Source organism: Argopecten irradians, chromosome 1 (assembly GCF_041381155.1).
Source record: "Argopecten irradians isolate NY chromosome 1, Ai_NY, whole genome shotgun sequence".
Classification (NCBI taxonomy): domain Eukaryota; kingdom Metazoa; phylum Mollusca; class Bivalvia; order Pectinida; family Pectinidae; genus Argopecten; species Argopecten irradians.
The window spans coordinates 59,173,202-59,183,143 of record NC_091134.1 but is presented as its reverse complement, the minus strand read 5'-3'; the positions used below and the strand labels follow the sequence as shown (position 1 = coordinate 59,183,143).

The 9,942-nt window shown below is 30.9% G+C and overlaps 1 long non-coding RNA gene across 1 annotated transcript; it reads left to right on the top strand.

Annotated features, from left to right (window-relative positions):
* Positions 1 to 3,799: 3,799 nt before the first annotated feature.
* On the top strand, positions 3,800 to 8,223 carry LOC138335598 (uncharacterized). The gene is made up of 3 exons (XR_011210304.1): positions 3,800 to 3,850; positions 4,154 to 4,205; positions 6,178 to 8,223. It is a non-coding gene; the product is annotated as an uncharacterized lncRNA (long non-coding RNA).
* The last annotated feature ends 1,719 nt before the right edge of the window (positions 8,224 to 9,942 follow it).

The window sequence follows — 9,942 nt, the reverse complement described above, 5'->3', positions numbered from 1 at the left end:
ATTAAATATGAACACTTATTGAAATGAAAATTAATCAATATACACTTAGATAAGTATCAACACAGGTAACTTTTACAGGTAAATTTACCTGTGGCATTGGGTCTGCCTTTAGGAAAAAGACTATAACCACTGTCACAACAAACTACCCTACAGCTAAATCCAAAATGTTGGCGTTCAGAGATACACCCCTTACAAATGCAATCACACAAAAGCCTACACGATCACTGTTTTTAGTGCGATTACATCTTTGAGTATGAACAATACTAGTTCTTTGAACTTTTTACTCGGCAAAATAAACTTATCACCGTGCCCATGCACACATGCATATGCATATACTTATACTTCTGTGTGCACATTATCAGATACATTATATGACAACTGCTGTATTACAATCAATTTATGAAGGACAAAACTCCAAAGAACAGGAGGACTAAAGAACAACAGAAAATAAATTTCAATAATATTTACTCTAAACTGGTATTGTTATTTATAAAAAAAAAAGTTTAATTATATGATATTAGCCTTTTCGGTAATTACTCTGTTAATACATTTATTGTTTTCTTATGTTTTACAGAATGTCTACATGCAAGTATCATTTCAATTGGAACCAGTCCAGGAGAAAAAATGTGTGAACAAAATGAAAGAAATCATTTTCAACTGTGGTAGCTTAATACTGTAATAGTTTTTGGTGATGTGAAAATAATTACTATCATCATATTCAAATTCCATATATATAATACATTTAATGTTGTAAACATTTTTTGATCCAAATAATTACCATCATCATCTTCATTCCATATATACAATACACATTAGTGTTGTGATTTGTGAATTTTACTTTAATATGCATATACTTGGTATTTGTTTATTTTTTATTTTCTATGACATCTACATGCTTGAAATAAAAAGAATAAATAAAACATTAAATTTATAACACAATATGACATTAGTTGTTAATATTTTTAGAGAAAACATATTAAGATTATTGTTAATAATACACTAATCATCATCTTCGGCATACTTTATTCAAAATAAATTAGATATTAATTTGCATAACACAGGTTGTCTTATGTTTTCCCTCCTTGACTATCAATCTTCTCTGATCACTCTGAAAATGGTGATTTTACCTTTTTCGGTCGCCACATGAACTGCCTTAAATCAATTATATCCAATGCAATGAGACAACTGCATTTATTATAACGCTGTAAGGCAATTCTGCAAGATCAGCTTACATTGTTAATTTACATTGAACATATACATGCACAGTATGGTACCTTATTTATATCTCCTTTCCTATTTTCAATATACCTTGATGACTTGGAATCTTATCTGGCGGAAAAAGAATGTTAATTGTCTGACAACTATTGACAAATTATTTACAGATAATATTGAAATGTATCCCAAACTTTTATCATTTTATATGGCGATGACACTGTTCTACAACAAATGTTAAACGGATTTGAATAATATTGCATTACATTATTGCATTACATGGAAATTATAATCTAATATATCAGAAAGATAAAAGTTGTAATATTCTCAAAACGTAAATTGGCCCAACAACACCAGTTTACGTTATGGGATATAGAATTATTTTGATAAGAAGGGTATACATATCTATGTATATTTTTTTAACATTAATGGTAGCGTTTTTAAAGAAAAGGAAAAAACTGCTGAACAAACAATTAAATCAGTGTCTACTATTTTTAAGAAACAAAGGAATGTATCCCTTCCTGTTGATTTTAAACTGAAAATATTTTAGTCACTTGTAATGCCAGTTTTATTATACTCATCAGAAGTATGGGGATTTGAAAATACAAATATTGTAGAAAAAATCATTTGTAATTTCCTCAAGTTAAAAAAAGTGTATAAAACAATTCATGGTTTATGGCGAGCTAACAAGATACCCAATTGATATTGGAATAAAATGTAGAATGATTACTTTTTGGCATAATGTATACTTAACATGAAAATAGACCAGACGTTTTTAGCTCGCCTATTCGAAGAATAGGGGGAGCTAATGTTGTCACCCCGGCGTCGGCGTCAGCGTTGGCGTCCCATTTCACGTTAAAGTTTTTGAGCAAGCTTCTGTTTCGTCAATTGTTTAAGCTTAAGTCATCATAAATGTTTCTGATTTTATTTTCCTAATGTGTATGGATGCTGAACGTGATAATACAACCAATTTTGGGCCCTTTAGGTTTTTTTTGAGTCTGTTAATTTGTCATATTTCACGTTAAAGTTTTTGAGCAAGTTTCTATTTTGTCTATTGTTTAAGCTTAAGTCATCATAAATGTTTATGATTTTATTTTCCTAATGTGTATGGATGCTGAACGTGATAATACAACCAATTTGGGGCCCTTTAGGTTTTTTTTTAGTCTGTTAATTTGTCATATTTCCATGTTTAAATAGTAAATACTTGAACAACAACTTCTTCTGAATAGGCGAGCTTTGCTGTTCTCCGACAGCTCTTGTTTAAATGGCTGTAAGATGTTTAAGATATTTTATCAGAGCTAGTTTAAATCATGTTTGGATATATCAATCAACTTGCTGTTTTACAAAAGACTAATTACAAAAACTTGTTAAAAGTAGACCAATTGACCAGTTTATTCAGAAATGGTATGACTATATTGATAAGTCTTCTTGAGGACTGACATATTCTATATTTAAGACATTTTGGCATAGAAAAATATGCCTCTTGTCTGTCTCTGCTGCAAAACAATACTTGTTAACTGATACTTTGGTCCCAGGAACTTAATGAGAATAGCAATTCAGAATGGATATTTTAATTGACATCAAATTAACAAGGAAAAGGTTAAAGATGCTATAAAGTCATTTGGCATATAACACCATAGGAAATATTAGAATGGGCTCCTAAGAAGTATATGTTTTCTTATTTAACTCCTTGGTGTCCAAGGAATTTAGTGGAAGGATGTTTCTTATTGTCCATTTAAGTCCTCGACATATATGAAACTTCAATATGTAATGCTAAATTATATATAATATTCGATGGAATGAAAATGTCCAAATAATCATGCAGTAGGGGCAGCAGGTACAATTCTAACGCCCCTGAACGCCTCACATGGCTTGCACGGTAGTTGTAAATATAATGAATTAGGGTAGAACTGTCTCAAATCATTTTCAGCTCTTATTTGTACATGTTAAATTAAAACCTAGGCTTTTAAATATTTCAAATTTTACAATGTTGGTAATTTTTGGTAGTGAATAAAATAATAAAAGCTCTTCTTAATTCGTTAGTATGAAAATTATGGCACATACAAATTCAAGAATTAAGTTTATTTCCTACTATTTATATATGTCTATATAAAGTCAATGGAAGAGCAGTTGTGTTCAGATTAGCGTAATTGCAATGTTGAATGAATACAAACCCAGTGTCCACTTCACCCTTCCGTAAGATGTTCCGTCATTTATAGTTACATCAATGGTAATATTTAACTTGTCAGACTATAAAATAGATTAGTTTAAATGTACGATTCCATTTATTTTCTAATGGATTACGTTTTCTAAATCAATACGCAACGTCGAGGTCTCTATTGTAACGTCATGATAACGTCGGGCTTTCGCGCCGTTCTCGGATTATTTGATTCATAGTAGTATAAGAAAGGAATCTGCCAACCAGAGAGTCGGATTTAGTATAAAAACAAACAAAAATAATAATATGATAATATAAATATACACAACACTATACATTGAATATGTATATATTATAAATCACCTCAAGACATTGTTCAAACCCTTATATGGCTGTTATATTTTATATTGTATAAATCCATTTTTTTCAGGATCAGACGCCTGCTTGAATCGAAGTACATCACTTATAGGCACATTTAAGGTGATATTTCCCACTTATCTTTTCAAATATAAATTGATTCATTGGTATTCCTCAGTAAATAGTCTTTGACTTTCAAATCATAATGAAAGGAATTATATTAGAAATAATGCAAATGAGTGTTATGCGTTAAGTGTTCATTTTTATGTGTACGTAAGCAATCCATATGTTTAGTAATTTATATCAGTGCATTTGTACATGTTTTACATGGAAAAAATGGAGGAAAAATGGATGAAAATAATGAAAGTAATAATAATAAAAAAAAAACCACAAAAGATAAGTTATATGTTTTATATAATATTGCAGACAGTCCATTCAGCGCGGGTCACTAGGCATGCGCACACAGGACGTGTCGTTGGTAAGTAATCACTTACATAAATATAAATGTACATGTACTTAGCGAAATGTATTTTGTCATCATACTTGGATGTTTTCCTCTGAGAAGTCGAAATTTTCTTGTATCAAACTTTTTTCTCATAAAACATTTTGGAAAGAGAATTTTATGCTATAGAAGAAATGGAAGAAATCACATGTCCGTGTGCTTGTTTTTGTCACTCCAAAATATCTAGTTGACAACATATTGGATTTTATTAGAAATTTGCCGTTTTGACAATATACACTAGAGATTAAAGCCACAATTTCCTAATGAGGTGTTTGATATGTATGGATGTATGTAGCATTTATTTCCCAATGGGCTTCTTTAAAAATATACCAGTCATAATTAATAAGACTCATATTTTTTTTTCTCAGAATAATACCATATGCTACCCCCTACCCCTTAATTTTGAGCTAAATAATGGCCACTTTCAGCCATTTTTGCCAAATTAAACCTTTATAGAAAAAGGCACAAAAATGGAGGGTCCGTGTGCTTACTTTTTGTCCCATTTAATTTTTTTCAATGTTTTTGAGTAAAAAATAAAAGTGTTCAAATTACCATTGAATGTACAAATTCAAGTGACAAAGGTGTATAATTTCACAAATTAATGCTCAATATTTTAATTACCACGAATCTAGTAAAGATTTACAACAAAAATGAACTCGATACAGCTAAAAATGCAGGAGCAGTGATGATATCAGTAAAAACAATTTAAGGATGTATTCTTCTGAGGTTTCAGTCCCGTTGAAGTCTCGTTTCGACAAAGATCAAAGAAGTTATGAGATTTTCAAATATATATTTTATAAATATCTGTAGCAAGTTGCCAGATGCAAACTTTGTCAAAAAATAACATTTCTATTTTCAGTGGATTTTTTTATACAGGGGATTTAAGAAATGGCCCATTTGGCGACCATTTTGAAATTGTGTCTTTTTCCTCTTTGAGTAGAGCCATAGTTTAACCAAATTTTACTGAAATTGTTTTTACTTAAATCATCACTGCAACAGCATTTTTAGCTGTATCGAGCTAATTTTTGCTGTTAATCTTTACTAGGTTCGTGGTTATTAAAATATTGAGCATTATTGCGTGAAGTGATACGCTTTTGTCACGTTATTTTTACATTTAATGGTAATTTGAGCACTTTTATTTTTTACTCTAAAATACTGAAAATATAACACGTATTCAAATGAGGCAAAAACTAAGCACACTAACCCCCCATTTTTCTGCCTAATTTAGAAAGAACAACCCATTCCCTATTGATATGCAAAATATTAACAAAAGTTTAATGCCACAACTGTTTCTATAAAGGGTTAAATTTGGAAAAAATGGCTGAAAATGGTGTATTTTGTAGCTCAAAATTAAGGGGTAGGAGTAGCATATGTTGTTATTCTGAGAAAAAAAATATCTATCTTTTTTTAAAGAAGACTACATTCTTCAAACTTCCATACATATCAGACATCTCATTAGGAAATGATGGCTTTAAACTCTTGTGTATATGATCAAAACGGCAAAAATCTCAAAAAATCTAAGATTTTGTCAACTAGATATCTTTGAGTGACAATAGCTCAAAAACAAGCACACCGACATATGTTTTTTCTTCCATTTTCTTGTATGGTATGAACTCCTATTTCCAAAAAATCTATATGAGAAAAAAAGTTTAATACAAGAAAATTTTGACTTCTCAGAGGTGTATATCCTTAACATATCAAAACTGGAATGTGATATGCAATAACGTAACAAAATAATGCAAGCGAATAAGAACGTCGCTTCTGATTGGCTGTAACAGCAGTGTAGTGATTGAAAAATGAGTCCCTAGAAGTTTGTTATTTCTCCACTACATTGAATTTATTTTATTTTATCATTGATTAATTGTTATAAAGAAATCATTTAATACCTGTATCCCTGTATGTATAAGTAAAAGCTATCGAAATCATTTTCACGATTCCTCATTGACAGAAGACTAACAATGGGATATATTCTGTAAGATATGCCAGGAACACTTGGCGGACGTGACCTTCCTGCCGTGTGGACACCGTGTCTGTTGTAGACCTTGTAGTAGATGTATACGTCACTGCTGTCAATGTTTCTGTGTCGTCGAAGGAATCGAACCCTAAACTACGGACTTAAGGAAATACCTGATATATGGCAACGTCTTGCTTCCTTCGGCTTTGTACATATGCTTTAATACTAACTACGTTTATGTATCTGATAAGAGTTTCTTCGTGCCATGAAAAGCACGAAACATTCCCTGACTTACGCTTATGAAGTAATGATGTCTGCTCAGCGCTACATTTCGTGATGGTTATGCAATATATATACCATGTTCAATTCTAACTTTTTATTGTTTTAACTTTATCTATTGTGTTGATTCAAATTAAAAAAGAAGGGAATTTTTTACGTGAAAATGAAGTAAGAGCTCCGTAGGACTACACGGACATATCTGTGATTAATAATGACTGGTATATTGAGATTTTACATCAACTGAGACAGTCGACTGATTAATGCATATCTGCTCGTAGTGACTTCGATTGCTCATTCGTTTTAGTTGAACACCGACATGGACATTTGACCTAGATGATAAATGGCATTCAATATCTGATGAACTCTTGCCATTGTTATAATTAATGATATTGTTATAAGCTATTGGAACCTCACCTTTCTATTCGTCGTTTTATTATATACCGTACTTTTATATTTAATAATGGTTTTACATGGTATTCATAAATATACACACCAAGTGTTTTATAGATGAATTTAATACGTCTGTGTGCTAAAACATAAAACTGTCCTGCGTTTCGTAAATATTTCTTTCATGTACAATCATGTTTACAATATTTCACATCGTAACGTAGTGTTTTATTTATGTGCATGCCTTTTATCTTGCTAAATCTTGAATATGTTTTATTCCCAGCTATATTCGCCATTATTCTCTGCCTAAAGCCGAAAGTGTAATGAAGAACTTATCAACAACAGATATGTTTAAAGATTCCAATTAAATGTATAACCGTCATGCAATTGGGCAGAATACTAATTGACAAGATATATATTAGCTTTGTATTTTGTATTTGTATTTATTTTAGTTAAATGAGCTAATATGTTAAGAGTTACTCAACGAATTGCAAACAATAATGGCCAATCAAATGTCAATCAAATGGCTGCAAACAACAATTTTACCCCCCATTCAGATAATTGATAGATCAATTAAAATAACTTTCTTTAATGAATAGATACCCAGAGGATTTAAACTTGATACCGGTTGAGATTGTATCCTGTAATATAATAAGGTTGTCCATGAAATAAAAGTTATACCTTCTAATAAAAGATCTATCAATTAAACCATAGGATTTAACATGATACCGGCTGAGGTACTACCCCTGTTAAATAAGGTTGTGCTTGGTAGAAAAAATTCTTAACCTGATACCGGTGGGGACGCCCCCAGTAAATACGGTCCCCTGTAGGAAAATTGACTTGACACTAGATGGGTCCGGCCCTGGTAGATAAGGTCACCTCTAATTGCATTTTAGAAGTCTACCAGCAATATTTTTAAAGTATAACCTGATACCAGATGGGTCATCCCTGGTAAATAAGTTAATTAAGTAAACAGTTAGATTAAAGGTAGAAGTCTACCTAAATAATAAGTATGTTTGTAGTCGTACGAGTAACTCAAAAGAAGCCACAGATTATTTAGTTATAGTTTAGGTTGTAGGCTTTTATTTGTACATCTCATGGTATGAATTTATTATTTTCAATTAGATGGATGTATTAGTAGTAATAAAACAATTGAATTTTATTATTTTCAATTAGATGGATGTATTAGTAGTAATAAAACAATTGAATTTTATTATTTTCAATTAGATTGATGTATTAGTAGTAATAAAACAATTGAATTTTATTATTTTCAATTAGATTGATGTATTAGTAGTAATAAAACAATTGAACTATAATCTTGCCTCATTGTGTGTAAAATGCATGTCACATATCTAAGAACTAACAATATTGATTTTGATAAGCCGCAAGGCTATTATGTACAATATACATGAGTGAGAGAGAAAGAGCTGATAAAATGGTGCGGACTTTTAAGTGGAAGTTTTAATTTATTCAAATGTGAAAATAAAAACCGGAACAATTAAGCATTTCATAGACAATATAAGAAATCTAGTTTTGATTTAGAAATTACAAATTCAGCGTGGAGTTTATTGTTGGGTTTTATTACATATTTATAGTGCAGGGTTTCACTATTAAAGGCCCAATACCTTTCAGGAGCAAAATTGAAAAAAAATTCTTAAAAACATCAATAACATTAGAAAATACATATCGATGATCTAGATGAGATAACATCGAACATATGCAAGATTTCCTCCGTAATGTATGATAACAGTGGAGGTTCATTTCAGAGTTAACTACCCCGCGGTATTTAGGACGACGGCGGGAAATTTAAGACTATGTTAAGATCTGATATCATAAGGATGCAAAAGAGGAACATATGTTAAACAACAAATGATAAATATTAGAACATCAAAGAATCGTATTTTAATAAGCTTATAGACGTAATACTAAAACATTATTGTACAAAGTAAAACATTGTTGTACAAATTAATTAATGATCAGAATTACAATATGATTACTGTATTGAGAATTGTAAAAAGTATTGAAAAATAATAGTAAAAATCTAAGCATCTTGAATCAAAGAGAAATTGACCAGCAGCACAAGCCAAATGGTGTGTTAATATATATTTATACTTTGTATTCTTTTTAGAATATCGTAAGATTGAGGCCAGGTAGGTAAATGCCCGCGAACACAAGATCAAAAAGGATAGCTTTAGATTTTGTTTGTTGTTTCCTTATATGGATATCTTGAGCACAAGATGTAAAAAGGAAATAAAGGCCAAAGAGTGTACCACCGTAACCAGCATATTTGGTCGGTATAGCCAGGTTTTTCCGGGTTATAAGGTTTACAATAATGGATGACGGGGACGATGCCATTTAATTATGTTGAAATAGACATGTAGGTATCAGGGTTAGACAAGGACCGGTTTGGGTAAGTTATACTAAAATTGTAAACAAAACATACATGTTTTAAGTTGTAATGCTAATAATAGGGTTTCGTTAGGGTCACGGTATTTGTAGATATGTATATTGATAAGGGTGTGTGTGTACGTTTATATTGTGTAATTGCAGTGCGCGTTTGTGTGAGTGGAGTGCGTGTGTGTGTGTGAATGAGCATATGATTAGTATGGGAGTAACATATGTGGTATGATACAACATTTAAACAAGAGAAGGTTCTCATGGAGCAATGAGTGACTTACTGAATAATATGAAGGATGACAGATAGAAAAGTGAAATTAAAATGGATAACATTGCAAAAATTGTGTATTGAAAAAGTTATGTTCACTGTAATTAACAAAACAAAGTGGAAAATGTGGATTCAACCATTTAACCATAAAAATAGCAATAATAGAAATGAATATCACAATTATTTCGATCCTAACTGAATATGACAATAAGATAGGTGAAAGTCACCACACTATCTAATACCGCGAGAATCATCATATTAGAATTACAGACACCTCAAATAGGTAAAAATCATCGTACTATCATAAGGATTTTAGTGCTTTCTATAATAATACAATATTGTAAAACAAAGGACAGTGAACGCGTACCTACATATAATTTTAACGGACAGATGGATGTATATATTTATTTCAGACACTACATTTGACA